At 31.2% G+C, this 16,206-nt stretch overlaps 1 pseudogene; it reads left to right on the top strand.

The window, feature by feature from the left end:
- The first annotated feature begins 369 nt into the window (after positions 1–369).
- Positions 370–6,675, top strand: LOC114371444 (annotated as a pseudogene).
- Positions 6,676–16,206: the final 9,531 nt, after the last annotated feature.

Here is a 16,206-nt window from a genome sequence, read left to right as displayed (position 1 = left end):
TGACCTTTCTAGTTTCGACACACAACTATTCAATCAATATAAAAGAGAATCAAACTTCAAAATGCTGACACATAGTTCACCTACAAGGCTACTCTACTGAATAAACTTCATAATAATTGATGAAAGTTTTTTTTTTTAACTAACATGGTACTTTCTGTACCTGGTCTTGGCTACTTCTGATTAAAAAGTGCAAATGCTATGTTGAAAGAACCAGCACAAGGACAAGGACAAGCGTGAATTATAATAGAAGCAGAGGAAATAAGGGGGGACACAGAGGATGGGATTTTTGTGCTTTTGTGGAAACTTAAGATACCACCTAAGGCAGCGGTATTTACATGGCGGCTTATCAAAGACCTCTTACCAACGAAGATGAATCTAAGAGGGAGACAAGTAGAGATAAGTGACCCAATGTGCCCGTTATGCAACAATTCGGAGGAGGTTGCAGCACACCTTTTCTTCAATTGCAGTAAGGTCCTCCCCTTGTGGTGGGAGTCACTCTCATGGGTTAATTCAGTGGGTGCTTTCCCGAAAGAACAGAAAGATCATTTCATGCAGCACAGCAGAAGGAATGCTACACGAACAAAAGATATAAGATGGAGCTATTGGTGGATAGCCCTCACAAGGACCATATGGCAACATAGAAATAAGGTGGTCTTTGATAACCAAACTTTTAATGCAAGCAAGCTGATGGATGAAGCGCTTCTTCTAGTCTGGTCCGGGCTTAAAGCTATGGAGAAAGATTTCGATACACATTTTAATCAGTGGTCTTCCAATTTGACAGATGCCTTTGTGTAATTAGAAAAGGAGGGTACATGCTGAGACCTCTTCCAAGAGGTGCAACATATATGTACTTAAGTTATGGGGTGTATCTGGTCCATAATAGCTAAATGTTAATTTCATCTTTTGAACCAGCTATGTGTTTAAACTATACTTGTACCTATAGTACCTCTCGTACTCTTTTATATATATAATATATATCTACTTTTGCTGAGCCAAAAAAATAGTGTGTGTTTTGTGCAACAGGAGCAGGAAAATTCCACGGTGGTGCGGAAGAGGTTTCTAAAGGAAAAACATGAGGAAAAGACAAAATAGCTGTTATATATAAGCTGGAAGCAAGTCCTAGTTATTATCATCTAATGCTAACAGAAAAAATAACTAATGTGGCACACAATTATGACGTGATATCATATGTTGCTAAGTTAGTCATGTAAAAATACTTGCTTAATATGACGTGAAAGATTAAAAAAGGTCAAGTAGTTTAGTAAAAAGAATTGAATGGATCATACGTCTTGATCCTATATGTCACAAAGGGTCATTTTAGAAGACCACCAAAATAACACATTATGCAACCCCTTAAAATTGCATGTCAGCTATTTCCATTAGTAATTGTATGATATTGCGACAAAAGGACATAATAAAGATCATAGTAGAGGGTTCAAAAGAACAATTACATGCCATGAATAAAAAGGAAAAACGCATACATGTTTTCAGGCATCATACATGTTTGTCATTTGTGGAATTTGAAAAATATTTTTAAAACTATTATAATAAATACCAATTACTAGAAAAAATAAACAAACCTGCAAATAATTAAAGGAGTTCTTCACAATGTGATTCTTTGGTGCCTAATTCAGCCAGAAAAATAATAAAACTTTAGTCAATCAACCACATCTATGACAAAAATTTGCCTAATATGTACAAACTAATTTGTGCTAATCAACTTCATATTATAAAAAAAAAATTGCAAGGCATTTACTAAAGAAAGCAGTGAAGACAGAGTTTCAAGACTATTCAACCCCAGCTTAGATAATCTGCCGTAGACTACCCTAGTATGAATAGTTTTTTCCTAGAATTTTGGTTCCCAAATATCTCCAATTTCCACTTTTAATATATTCCTTGGTAAAGTATTCAGCAACTGCTCCAAAATAGCATGGGACTAGTGGCTTTGGAAATGGAAATAGTGACTCCAAATATTCTGTTTTTGAAAAATCAGAAAGACCAAATAAAGAGAGAAAGGTTGTGGAAGAATGCAACTGACAGAACAAGTATGACTAAAGGAAAATTATCAAATATCCTGCAGCGTGGAAAGAGAAGCAAAAGAGATTCAAAGAAGCTACAAAATACGACATAATTGTTCAATATCCTCTACAAAATCAAGAGTTCACTAAAAGAAACTGACAACAGCAATAATCAAACCCCCTATTTTATCCCCACCCATAACAAAAAAAAAACTCCTCCCAAGTAAATTGAAATAAGCTCATAACTGAGAAATGCAAACATAAGCAAGAGGAAAATCATGAAAAATCCATCATATACAGTCCACTTTCTTGCTTTATTTATTTTGACAGAAAGAAAATATTCATTTTTATAAAAGCAAAAGGCAGTTCTTCCAACAAAACCTGTGGATCCTCAATGGCAATAACACTTGGTTGTCCTATGTTTAAAAAACCTGAGAAATGACAATGGGAAAATTTTAATAACCTATAGGGGATAAATTATACAACATAACAGAAAATAACATTATTTCACAACCAACAATTTCATTTATTCATCCAGTACGCCTATCTTGTAAAATTTTGCTTGTCATTCCAGTTAATGTCATGCTGTATATGAATATATAATTGGATTTTAAGTTTTTTTGTCTTAATCACATGTATCTTCCACTTGAGACAATCTTTAATTTCCAACACAGATCACCATTATTGACAGTAAAACTCTCCCTTCAAGTATTTAAGACAACTATGTACTAGGATTCAAACAAAGTAATTGGATTTTAAGTTGAAGCAATATGTTTGACAATGTTTGCATTGTTGGATAAAATATTGAATTTTACTACTAACAAAACATAAATGAATCATCACTTCAAAATTAGTTTTAACCAAGATTGATTTCAAAAAAACCATTTTATCCAAATCATTTTAAAACTTTTATTAATAAACATACAAACATGAGCAAGAATTTAATAACACTTTTCGTATATTAAAGAAATTGGAATATTAGTGAAAATAACATAGAGTAACAAGATGTTACTCCTACAGGACCTGATGCTTTTGGTCTTTCTGCATTATTTTTAGTGGTGGAAAGTGCAAACTATATGATCTTAAGGTATATCTGCCCTAAAGATCTCATAAGAATCCTTGTTAAGAAGGATCAAAGAATTGAAAGTGCTAATATCCTGCCAAGTTTAGTTGATTGCAGAGTTTTAAGAGTTGTTGTAATACTTTATTTTATATTGTTTTATCTTAATTTTAGGCACATGTAATTTTTGGTTTTAGATTTAAGATAACTATCTTAATCTTTCAAAAAAATTCCGATGACCCTAGTTATTGAACTTGTTTTGCTGCCTTTTTTGTTCTCTTTTATTTCTTACTTATCATGCAGCTGGTATATTACCTAGTTTCCATGTTTCTTTTATTAGTCTTCTCAAGAGGAGGCTATAAAACAGAAGGATGTCTTGGCTACAGAAGTTTCCTCTCTTAGAGGAGAGTTGCAACAAGTAAGAGATGAGCGAGACCGGCAATTATATCAAGTACAAACTTTAAGTTATGAATTAGAGAAAGTTAAAGAATCTAGGAAACACTTCTCCACTGAATTGGACAGCTTGACCTTAAAAGCTAATGATATGGAGGTTGGTTTGTATACCTTATTTATTTTTATTAAATATCACACCATTCTGTCATTGTGGAGTCATGAGAGGATGAGCTTCCATCCTCCAGGAAAAATGTTCTTTGAAAGATAATCAGATAAAGGCATTGGAAGAGCAACTAGCAACTGCGGAGAAGAAACTGCAGGTAATCAAGAATTTTTTTAAAAGTTGTATACTACTAGGTATAGAACCATTTGATATATTTGTTAGATAAAGAATGTGAAATTTTACCTAATTGCTTAATTCTTTTGTTGGTCCTTGACATATACATTATGATGATTATTTATCTTATTCATAGATTTTGTTCCTTGTTAGGTGTCTAATATATCTGCATACGAGACAAGGACAGAGTACAAAGGACAACAAAAATTTGTGAATGAGTTACAAAGACGCTTAGCAGATGCAGAATATATACTTATAGAAGAGGAGAGGCTGAGGAAAAAATTACATAATACCATTTTGGTAATTCCCTGAACCAAAATGTTGATAATAATAATAAAATAATAATTGACACCTTAATAATCTTCATATTAACAGGAGTTAAAAGGGAACATTCGTGTATTCTGTCGAGTGAGGCCTTTATTAGCTGATGAAAGTTGTAGCACAGAAGGCAAGATTTTCAGTCATCCAACATCAATGGAAACTTCTGGACGAGCCATTGACCTAGCCCAAAATGGTATATTTGTTGTGATCATGTATTTTAAACAATTCTTATTTCATTTTCCTTGAATTAGATTGTGCTGTAAAAATATCAACTCATGTTGCTCTTGTTTTGTTCTTAGGCCAAAAACATTCTTTTACATTTGATAAAGTTTTTACACCAGAGGCATCACAAGAAGAAGTTTTTGTAGAAATTTCACAGCTTGTACAAAGTGCTCTTGATGGTTACAAGGTAATTTCAAAGTTCTTCTGTCATCTCTAAAGCACTATTCATTTAAAATCGTATATACATATGGATCAACCATTTAATGCACTATTATTAGTCAATTTTGGAAAAGCAGAATTCTAAAACCCTTTATTTTCTATACTCACTTTCATGTTGTATTGTATTTTTGCCCTTCTTTGCCCTTTGATTCTTTGGTTCTGACATATCAGTGTTATGAGACACATGTCTATCTGTTAGATTTGGTGTTGGATGTTTCCTTTCTAGCATGAATGTTTGTAAATCAATATATATACTATATACATTGATGTCTAATAATATGGTGATGTTTTTTCTTTTCCAAGTTTGCATCTTTGCCTATGGTCAGACAGGGTCAGGGAAAACCTATACAATGATGGGAAGGCCTGGACATCTGGAGGAGAAGGGCTTGATACCTCGTTCATTAGAGCAAATATTTCAAACAAAGCAGTCTCAACAACCTCAAGGCTGGAAATATGAAATGTAGGTAACAGAGTATTTTTCTTCTTGATTTTTCACCATTGCAATGTGTATAAAATTTTAAATATGACACAAAATTGCTGATAAGGTTTTCCTTGCAAAATTTATAGGTGTCAATGTTGGAAATATACAATGAAAGGATCCGTGATCTGATATCTACAACAACACGCATGGAAAATGGTACTCCTGGAAAACAATATACAATCAAACATGACGCAAATGGAAATACACAAGTTTTTGATCTCACAGTAGTGGATGTTCATAGTGCTAAAGAGGTTGCATTTCTTTTAAATCAACCTGCAAATAGCAGGTAACTAATTTCTAGTGTTTATTCTATTGTCTTGTAAGGTGTAACAAACTATTGCATCTTTTAGCTATATATGAAGGTGATGCTATGCTGTCCTAATTAAGGAGATAATAAATTTTACACTCTTCACAATTTTTCAAGTTGGACACAGAGGCAAATCGCATGTACTGATATAAGATGTCGTTGCCCATTCTCTATGGCTTTCTTTCCCTATTCCAAATTTCCAATATTTTTTTTGGTCTAGATTAAAGTTATCATTCACTAAGACAATCTTATTGGAATCTAATAAAATGAGTACAAAACCAAATTTCCAATAGCTAACAAGCCACAGTTAACAATGACAGAATCAACATCCAGAATTCTGGATCTATGTTGACACATCTATCATAAAAATACAATATCTATTTAAAATTAAAAATATATGAAGATTGGTTTTATTATTAGGAATTGCATACCATAATTTTAATATTATGCAGGTGTTGAAGAACAAAATAACATTATTTCTATGAGTTGACAATTTGAACTAAACACAGGTGTGAAATATGACAATACGAAAAAGTCTGAAGAGAGCCCATATAATAACAGCCTGGAACCAATAGAAACAGATGCAAAACTGTATTTCAGATTCAGAAGATACGCACCGTTTTGTACTTAGTTTCTATGAGTGACCTTTTCGTACTTAGTTCCAAATAGCAGCCTGCAGTTGATAGATGTATACTATAGTAACTTGTTACACACAATTTATTTTTTTCAAAGGATGGTTATCACAATACATTTTTCCCGAGCAGAGTTTCCCCACGATAAGTGTGAACAACACTAGTACAGTAACATGAACAATGAGTGGAAAGGGATTGCAGCATGTTCGAAAATCACTTTCTCAATATCAGCGTCTTAGAGCATGTTTGGAAATCAAATGGGATACCAATTGGGAAAGAGGGTTTCTAGTTTAAGTAAAGGTACAACCACAAACAATTCAAATACTAACAATTAAACATAAAAGGGCACGATTTTCACTTATTTTGCTTCAAATCCTTTTTGCATATTGAACGATGACATTGTCAGGGCAAGTGAACAAGTCGATAATCACATATTCAAGCATTACCAAAGAACAACTCAAAAACCCTTAATACTATAACATATTGAACCATTTCCAAAACAGAACTCAAAAACATCGACATCCTTACCTTCAGGAACACTCGAAAGGTGGCAACGCCACTCAAAAAGGCACGACTTCGGCTACGTGGCAGTGGTGGGAGCAGCAGGTCCACTTCAGCTTCAAGTACTTCATGGCGGGAAACAAAACGTCAAGGTGGTAGCGGGACGGAGTTCACGACGGGATGAAGTAGTTCAGGCAATAGCGGGGGCGCTAGGTTTTTGGAGGGTACGAGAGAGGGTGTTTACCGCGAGACTATATAAACTACAAAATTTACGACGGTGTTTAATGACACCGACTTTGTATGTGACTATTTCTAGGACAGTGTACCTACAAGCACTGTCTTTGATGACTTCCATCAAAACTACAACGACGGGGTTATAGACAAATGTCGTTGTACAACAAACGCGCCACATAAAAAACTTATATAATTACGTAAATGCCACCGTGTTGACAACTACGACGGGTTCTTCAACACCGACGTAGAATGTGCGTCGTCAAATCATATTTTTCTAGTAGTGTTGGTTCCTTTATTTTTTCATTGACACTTTTCCCTTCTTTTAAATGGGTGTCATTTTGAAGTGGCAAACTTTGCTTTATCTACTTGTGTGTAGGAGTTATTTTAATAACATAGATGCATGTCTTAGCCCCATTTGCAGAACTGTTTGGATAGGGAGCCAAACATTAAGAAGAAAGAAATAATCTTTAAAGGATCTTCAAAATTAATAACGGAGAACTCTCTACTTTGCCCTTGTACAGTTTAGTTGGTGCTATATTTTTTATTTCATGATTTTTTTTTCTATGTAGTTCTAGACTTCTAGTGATATCTTTTGCCATTATTTTTATTTTACAATTCTTTTTCTTTATATTTTTTCCTTTTTGTCAAATGCATGACCATCAGTATCTACCCATTGGATGTTATTTGTAGTGGTGTAGCTCTTCTCATTCATCAGTATCTACCCAATGAACATTGGCTCAACTTCTTTATGAATCTACAATGCTACCTAGAATTCAGCCTGACTGGCCTGCTAGACTATCACAATGATAAATCAAAAGTTCAATCACAAATAGGTTTTGAGAGCAGCATGTGCATACACACTTGTGCATGATAAAAAGTAATTTGATAAAGTAAACAACAACAAAATGATATACAGTTAAATGTCTCCTTTTTTCATGGGGCAATAGAAAGTTTACCTGTATTGCCAGCAGTCTAATCAAATGAAACCAATTAGCACTCATTTTTTATGCACTTCATACAACAAGAAGGTACTTGTCAGATCAAACCACAATCATATGCCATGTACTCATGCTTTTCCAAGATTAACATTTTGATTTATAATCAATGTTTTCATAATATCAGAACTTTCCAAAGCTCAATTTCAAAACCATCCATAACTTTCTCTATTTCTCTTACATACACACTCTCTCTCTAAAAATTCTTTAGTGCAATTATCTATTCTTAAATTCATTAGAAGAGATTTTCTATGGACATCATCGAATAGGCACACATCAAATTGACATTTCATCAAGCAATAATGGACAACAAAGGTGATTTCATATTCAAGCATTAAATCCTAATTCCAACAAGTTCATGTGATTTATACACAAGAATGAGAGTCAAATAGAAAAGAGGTACAAAAAACTGATATAACAAATCAGAAATAATGAGCGTCGTAATTATGCTTCGCAAACCATGGCCATCTTATGTGCGTGCTTTATTACACAATCATGATTACCTAAACGGAAAAGGAAAAAATGATCAAATCACAATGAAATAAAAAATAACTGAGATCGTGGCAAAGAAAACCAAAATTTCAAACTCGAAATCCAAAATCACAAAAACGCGAGCCATGCAAACGAAATCCAGCAAGCAAAACAACAAACTGTCAAGTAATTATCCAAAAATCGATGATTTTTTTTTTGAAAACTACAATATCAAGAGACAAACATTAAATGAGATATGGGACCCAACAAATTTTTTTATTTCAACTAACAAAACTTACAAAAGTTTGTGTTTTACATGAGTAGAATTTTTTACCTATTTAATACAAAAAAAAATTACCCAAATAATACAAATATAATTTTTTTTAAACAAATGATATATAAAATAATGTACACGTTACAAAATCTAAACAATGTTTTTTGTTTTTTTTTAATACTTTTTTCTAAATCTTTAGAAATCTGGGAATCGATTATTTGTATAAGTTTGTTTCTATTTGACAATATTTCTCTTCGTCAAATACTTAAAAGGTGGATGTACACTCCAACACAATGCAAGCTTATGAATGATATGAATCGAACTCATTTGCTATATTCAATTTCTAATTATAATTATTATCCATACTTTATTTATTTATTTATTTTATCAAGAAACATTTAATGTGAATTTAATTAATTAAAACACGTCACTTAGTAAATCATTAAAATTTATACATTAATTATATTTTTGTATTAAATTAAATAATATAATAATGAAGGAAAAATCCCTCGAGAAAAACATAATTTATAGAAATGAACCACTCCTCTCACATTAAAGTTCTACCAACACATGTATGGGGCGTATACAAATATTGTTTTTATCAGGCGTATGAGAATGGTTCTATAGTACCCTTTTGAGATCCTATCCATTGTTATCCATATTGATGATCCATTTTTGTGCTCAAGAGCTACTCATATTTTTTATACTAGTAATAGGTATAATTTTTATTTGTAATAAAATACTCATACAATGTTAAATGGTTTTCTAGAATACTTTTTAATGTTATTAATATAATATTTATAAATAGGTACATTTGTCTTGTTTGTTATTTTATTAAAAAAAAATAAGCTATTTAGAACAAGTAAAAGTCAAACACATATTTAAGAAAGTTAGATTTGAAGAAATGTATTAGTATGATAAAATCTATGGTATGAGCCAATTTTTTTTATTTAATTAAAAATGTAAATATATATTTTTTAAAAACATTTTGAAAAACAAAAGTCAAATGTATAAATAAGAATGTTAGATTTGAAAAAATTATTTTTAGTATAACAAAATGTATGGTATGACACAATTTTTTTATTTACTTAAATTTAAAGAAATTTAGCTTTAAATCATTTTGAAAAAGAAAAATACAAACATATATAAAACAAATTAAATTTAAAAATTATGATTATAACATTTAATTATGTTAGTATAATACATTTAATAACATTGGAGCTAATTTAATCCATCTTTTTCTTCTTTTTCTACATTATACTTGATAATTTCTTTTAATTCTTATAGGTACGTAGTGAATTTATTGTGATAGATTTTAAAAATTAATCAAATGTTACGGTGGTAACACTACAAGAAAAGGGGCTTATACCGACAATCATAACAAATTGGCTTAAAAATCTTAATTGGCCATATATTTTAGAAGTTTTAAGCTGTTTTTAAACTTTTAAATATTTTTCTCTTGCTCTTGTGACCATTGGCCATCGCAAGTAGAAAACAATAAATCGAGACCGATGATAATGCCATCATGAGCACCGCCATGGACAAGGAATGAAATAGGTTGATATCCTCTACGTAAATTGGTGACAGAAGCATTAACAAGGTACAAAAAAATTCCATCAACTTTCTCCTCTAAACCTTACCTTGATTTTTTTATTTCTCTTCACTTGCTAAAAAATGCAAACACAAGTTATTGTGTTGATTTGATAAAAAAAAATATTGAATTGGGAACTAATCTTTTGCTATCAACTTAATTACTAGAAACATTTAAATTGCTTAAACTAAGAGCAACATGACAGATTTTTTTTTTGTTTTGAGCTTTTATTGTTGATAGCTAACAATATTTATTTATGGTTGCAATGTATTTTCATGCTAGATCATTAAATATGTTTCACAATGCAGAATAATTTATTCTTCTTAAGAATTGTGATTTTTAAATTACACTTGAATCTAGATTGGTCTCGATTTAGGCACAAATTATGATATTTTCCGGATCAACAAAAATGTTTTTGTTTGGACATTTTTTCTCTGTACATAATATTAATTTATGTATATCTAATTTTTAATATTTCTATTCTTTATTGTTATTTTATTTTTCTAATTATCATGTGATGTCTTGGATTTCATTTGTTAGGTTTTTTATCATTCTAATCACATTGATAATGATGTTGATTCAACTATGTTATTTTTTTCTGACCTTTCTCTTAAACAATAGTCAAGATGTACATGTGATTGATAACACCAATTCAATATATACCCTATATTGTATATAAGATTATATTTATTAGACAATATTTGCCTTCATGAAATACTTGATGTTAAATATAAAGTATCCAAAACTACAAATAAAAATAAAAATCCTAACAAAATCGTTGATGTTTTTCTCTCAATCCCTCTTCATCTCCAAAACCACATTCTCTTTCAACCCTTCTTCATCCCTAACTTCTCATTTGTTAGCTTTTATTGTTGATAGCTAACATTTTTTAGCTTTTATTGTTGATAGCTAACATTTTTTGTCGATGATACCATTGTATTTTTGGGCTAGATCATTGACAATATTTAACCATGCAGAATGATTTCTTCTTTTACAGCATTATGATTTTTCAATCACATTTGGATTTAGATAGGTTCTGATTTAGACACAAATTATGATATTTTCTTGATCAACTAAAAGGTTCTATTTGTACATCTTTTTGTCTGTATATGATATTAATTTATGTATATCTAATTTTTAATATTTCTATTCTTTATTGTTATTGTATTTTTTTAATTATCATGTGATGTCTTTGATTTCATTTTTTAGGTTTTTTTATCATTCTAATCACATGGGTAATGATGTTGATTCAACTATGTAATTTTTTTCTGACCTTTCTCTTAAACAATAGTTAAGATGTACTTGTGATTGATACACACCAATTCAATATATACCCTATACTGTATGTAAGATTGTATTTATTAGACAATATTTGTCTTCATGTTAATTTAACTATGTGATTTTTCTCTTGACATTGTGAAACGATAGTCAAGGGAACCTATGATTGATACGGTTGAATTCAATATATATCCTTTATATATTGTGTATAAGATTGTTTGCATTAGACACTATTTGTCTTCATGAAATACTTGAGTGGTAGATGTACACCCCATCACAATTGTAGCTTATGAATGAGACCCGTTCAGATTGATAGCTATATTCAATTTATAACTATAATTATTTTGCATACTCTTTTATTTACTTATTTAATGTGAAATTTGTTAGAATTTAATTATATGAATTGAATAATATAAAATATATCATTTACTAAATCATTAAATTGTATACATTAATTGTATTTTTGTATTAAATTAAATAATACATTAATAAAGGAAAAGTCCCTAGAGCAAAACTTATCTTTTTGAAATCAACCACTCCTCTCATATTACAAATGCGGGTATGAGGGCGGTTACATGTATTGCTTATAATGCGAGTATGAGGATGTTTACTATTATACTTTTCCTACCCTACCTATTGTCATCCTATTGATGACCCATTTATGTGTTGTTGCTCATGATGATGATTTCTTTATACTAGTAATGAACATAATTTAGATTTGTAATAAAATACTCATATAGTGTTAAATGATTTTTTTAGAATAGTTTATAATGTCATTAATATAATACTTGTCTTGGTTATTATTTTATCAAAATTTTAGAAACATTAGTAAATATGTTATTTTGAAAAAGTAAAAGTCAAACAAATATTTAAGAAATTAGATTTGATGAAAGGTATTACTATAATAAAATCTATGGTATAAAGCCAATTTGTTGTTTGATTAAAATTTTAAATAAATTATTTTATAAAACATTATGAAGAATAAATTTCAAATATACATATATATATATATATATATGAAAAATTTATTTGAAAAAGTATTAGTATGATAAAATGTATGGTATGACACAATTTTGTTATATAATTAAAATATCATAATTAAAATACCATATATTAGTTTTAAAATATCAACCATATATAAAAGAAACTTACATTTAGAAATTAAGAGTATAATATTTAATATTGGTAATAAAATTTATTGAATACTATCATAGCTAATTTAATCTCTCTTTCCCTTTTTTGTACATCATTCTTGATAATTTCATTTAGTGCTTATATGAACGTAGTGAGTCTATTCAGAGAGATCTTAAAAAAGAATCAAATGTTTTGGTGGTAATACAACAAAAGGGGGCTTGAATCTTTTAAATGATTTTCTTTTTCTTTTTCTATTTTTGATTTTGTAATTCTTGGTTGGATTTGATAAAGCTTTTATGAGATCCTCTTTGAGTGAGTTTCAGGTCATCAAAGCTTTTAACATCAATATTCATGCACCCAAGGCTGGTAAAATCTTTTCATGGTTCCGTTCGCTATGGTAGGTTATTTCATGATTACTCTGGTGGTTTCTTAGGAGGATATGTTTCATATGTGGGTATCTTTCTTTCTTTACAACTGAACTAGAGGGAGTTGTTTTGGCTATTTCTATAGCTCATTCCAAAGGTTAGGGCAAGCTTTGGCTGGAGGTGGATTCCCTTTTAGTCCTCAAGGCTTTTAGTGTTATCAATGTGGCTCCTTAGGATTTAAGAAATGTCTGGATGAATACTTTATTCTATTGTGGCCCAAATGGAGTTTCGTGTCTCCCATATTTTCTGAGATAGTAATGTATGCGCTGATCATTTGGCTAACTATGGTGTAGAATTACTCTATTATGTTGGAAGATAAACTTTGAATTTGGATGAGGTGTACAAGGGGAGATACTTGGTATTGCAAGGACAAAAAGATAAAGGTAACCTTTGTTATTTGGATGGACAAGCCTTGAAGAGAAACCATGATTGCAAAGTGAAGAAGAAAATGAAGTTTTCTAATATTGTAGAAGTGTTGGGAGATACTTCCGTTGGAGGAGGAGTTTGTTCACTTTCAAATTGATCGAAGGATATTTCTCTTTTGGCTTGAGGGGGAGAATTGTAGTGTTTCAAGCGAAAAAGATAAGGTGCATTTAATACATAGTGGGAATTGAATTTTTATTACAAAGGTTTAGCTGGTTTAAATACAAAGTGAAAGATTGCATTTTACTAGATGAAACGTATTTGATTCGATGAATTGGAAGTTGTTTTTGTTTCAACTTCCTAGAGAACTTATTTATTATAGTCAGTGTCAATCTTCACTATAAATAGAGAAGAGAATTAATGGAGAAGATACGCATGAAGAGAGTGTGTGTGAAAAGAGAGATTGTGAAACAAAGTCACTTTGTTGAGAGAAAAGTGTCTTTGTGTGAGAGTGTTATCATTTCTCATAACCGTTGTGACATCCTCTACCCCGACATATAAATAAATAAATAAAATATATTGGTAAACAAAAATCAAATGGGTAAAAGTTTCACATTCATTTCAATTACCAAATAAACTCATTAAAAATATATTCGACTCAAAATAAGGCCGTCAAATTTACAAAAATATTTTGTTAAATCAGTGAGGTGAAATAAAATAGACTAACATCATAAAATTAACATAAAAACTTATATCCCAATGTTACATCTTATCAGAGCGTTGTGTCCCGACGTCCTTCAGCACAATATTCCTTAAAGCAGTTCACCTAGCCATCTGCTCCCCCGAACACAAAGTTCAAGATCATTACAGGATCCAAACACAAACAGCAAACTGGGAGTGAGTTATCACATTCCTAACTAATAGAGAAACAAGACAACTAGATATACATATCATATAAACCAAATAAAATTTACTTACATGTAATTCACGTAATTCCACCACTTTGTCATTCAAAGTTCACTTTTCATCCATCAATCACACTTTTCAATCATCAATCACATTACACAAGAATCACATGCTCTGATCAAGACATAATAACACCTCAATTTCATAATAAACAATTAGCAAGCGCATGAGACAATTATGCTAAGACTCAAGCCTACATGCAATGTGGTACCATGCCAGTGAAAAACCACCCTGGGGCGCTTAGGAGTACATAACAAGACACACCACACAATGGGTTTGCCAGGTCACTCTCACTAAGTAAAATCATAGGGAGACCAGTCAGGGTCACGATGTTTTGCGAGAATGCTCCAACCATATGGGATCAGCAAAGGCTTAAAGAAGCACTCAAACTCGATGACCCCCAAGGCCTACACTCTGAAGAGTCTGTCAGGGCCTCTCCCTCCTGATTCAGGTCCAACCCCTAAAATCATTTTAGCACACAGACACTGCTAGTGAATTATACAATACCCACGACCTCACACTCATGTCTTAAACACGTACAACATATTGCGCTACAATTTAACACTGGTTCCTAAATAGGAACCTACACTTTCTCTTTAACACTGATTCCTAAATAGGAAACCTACACTTTCTCTTTAACACTACGCATTTACACTTTTCTCCAGATAACACTGGTCGGGTTATTGTACAATTCACAGCTTACAACACAAATAATGTCACATCAAGAATTAATCACACAGTTATTCACAACCAAAACTCATTCACAATTTCACATCTCATAATGTCACAATCCACCATCACATGTTTTCACGTATCTCACAATTCAACACCTGTTCTACTTTACACTTTTACTCAATCTCAATAACAATATTATAATCTCAAGCCAACATATTATTCCACAATTCATCACATATTTCATTTATAAGCACTGCTCATGAATTATACAATATCACGACCTCACACTCATGTTTCAAACATGTTTAACACAATTGCGCTACAATTTAACACTGGTTCCTAACTAGGAACCTACACTTTCTCTTTAACACTGCGCATAAACACTGGTCGGGTTATTGTATAATTCATAGCTCACGATATAATTAATGTAACATCAAGTGTTAAACACATTCACTTATTTACAATCGAATATCATGTCCACACTTTAACATCTCATAACATCACATCAACCATCTCATAACATTCCTAATGATATTCATAAGGTACAACATACACATGTTCATCAAATTTAACCATAATATTCTCAAACTCCAACACTTAATAATTTTTGGAATCATACTATAACACTCTACAATATTATTTACATAAATTATTAATATAAATAACAACCTCTATATATATATAAGCTAGCATACATCATATTGAATCACAAATTACAAAGTAAGCTTTCAATGCACAAATTCTAAATAATTATATGAACACTTTGGTCAATTTCAATTATGATATTAACTTTTTAAATTATATATAAAAACCTAAACAGCAAGAAAAAGAGAAAATACAAAATCAATATCTCTCTCTAAATTTCTCCTTTATTTCAACAATTCATATTAATTAGAAAAAGTACTCGATTTATAGGGTTCACGCTCAACACAATAGCATATCAATTCCACAACAATTGGTCTGTCAAACATATATAATTCATTGTAATAATTATAAGGATAAAATGAAAATTACAAAAACACCCCAAAACTCATTCCAATTGATATCTCTAAGGATCCCTACACATATTCTCACTAATTCCCAATTGTGAATACCTCTTCCCTTACCTCTAAGCGGACTCACGTGTCTTCAGCCAGCGATAGCAGCATCTCTAGCGGTTCTCTGAGATTCCTCCAATTTTTTTCCTCTAGCTGCTCCGATAGAATTCCTAAACGTTAAAGAGACAGAGAAGGGATTGAAGCCTCCACTTGTACTGTCACCATGCGATTTATTTTTCTCCCTCCACAAATATTATCTCGCAAATCCCAAC

This window comes from Glycine soja, chromosome 10, assembly GCF_004193775.1.
Source record: "Glycine soja cultivar W05 chromosome 10, ASM419377v2, whole genome shotgun sequence".
In the NCBI taxonomy this organism is placed as follows: Eukaryota; Viridiplantae; Streptophyta; class Magnoliopsida; order Fabales; family Fabaceae; genus Glycine; species Glycine soja.
This window is presented reverse-complemented; position numbering and strand designations above follow the sequence as displayed.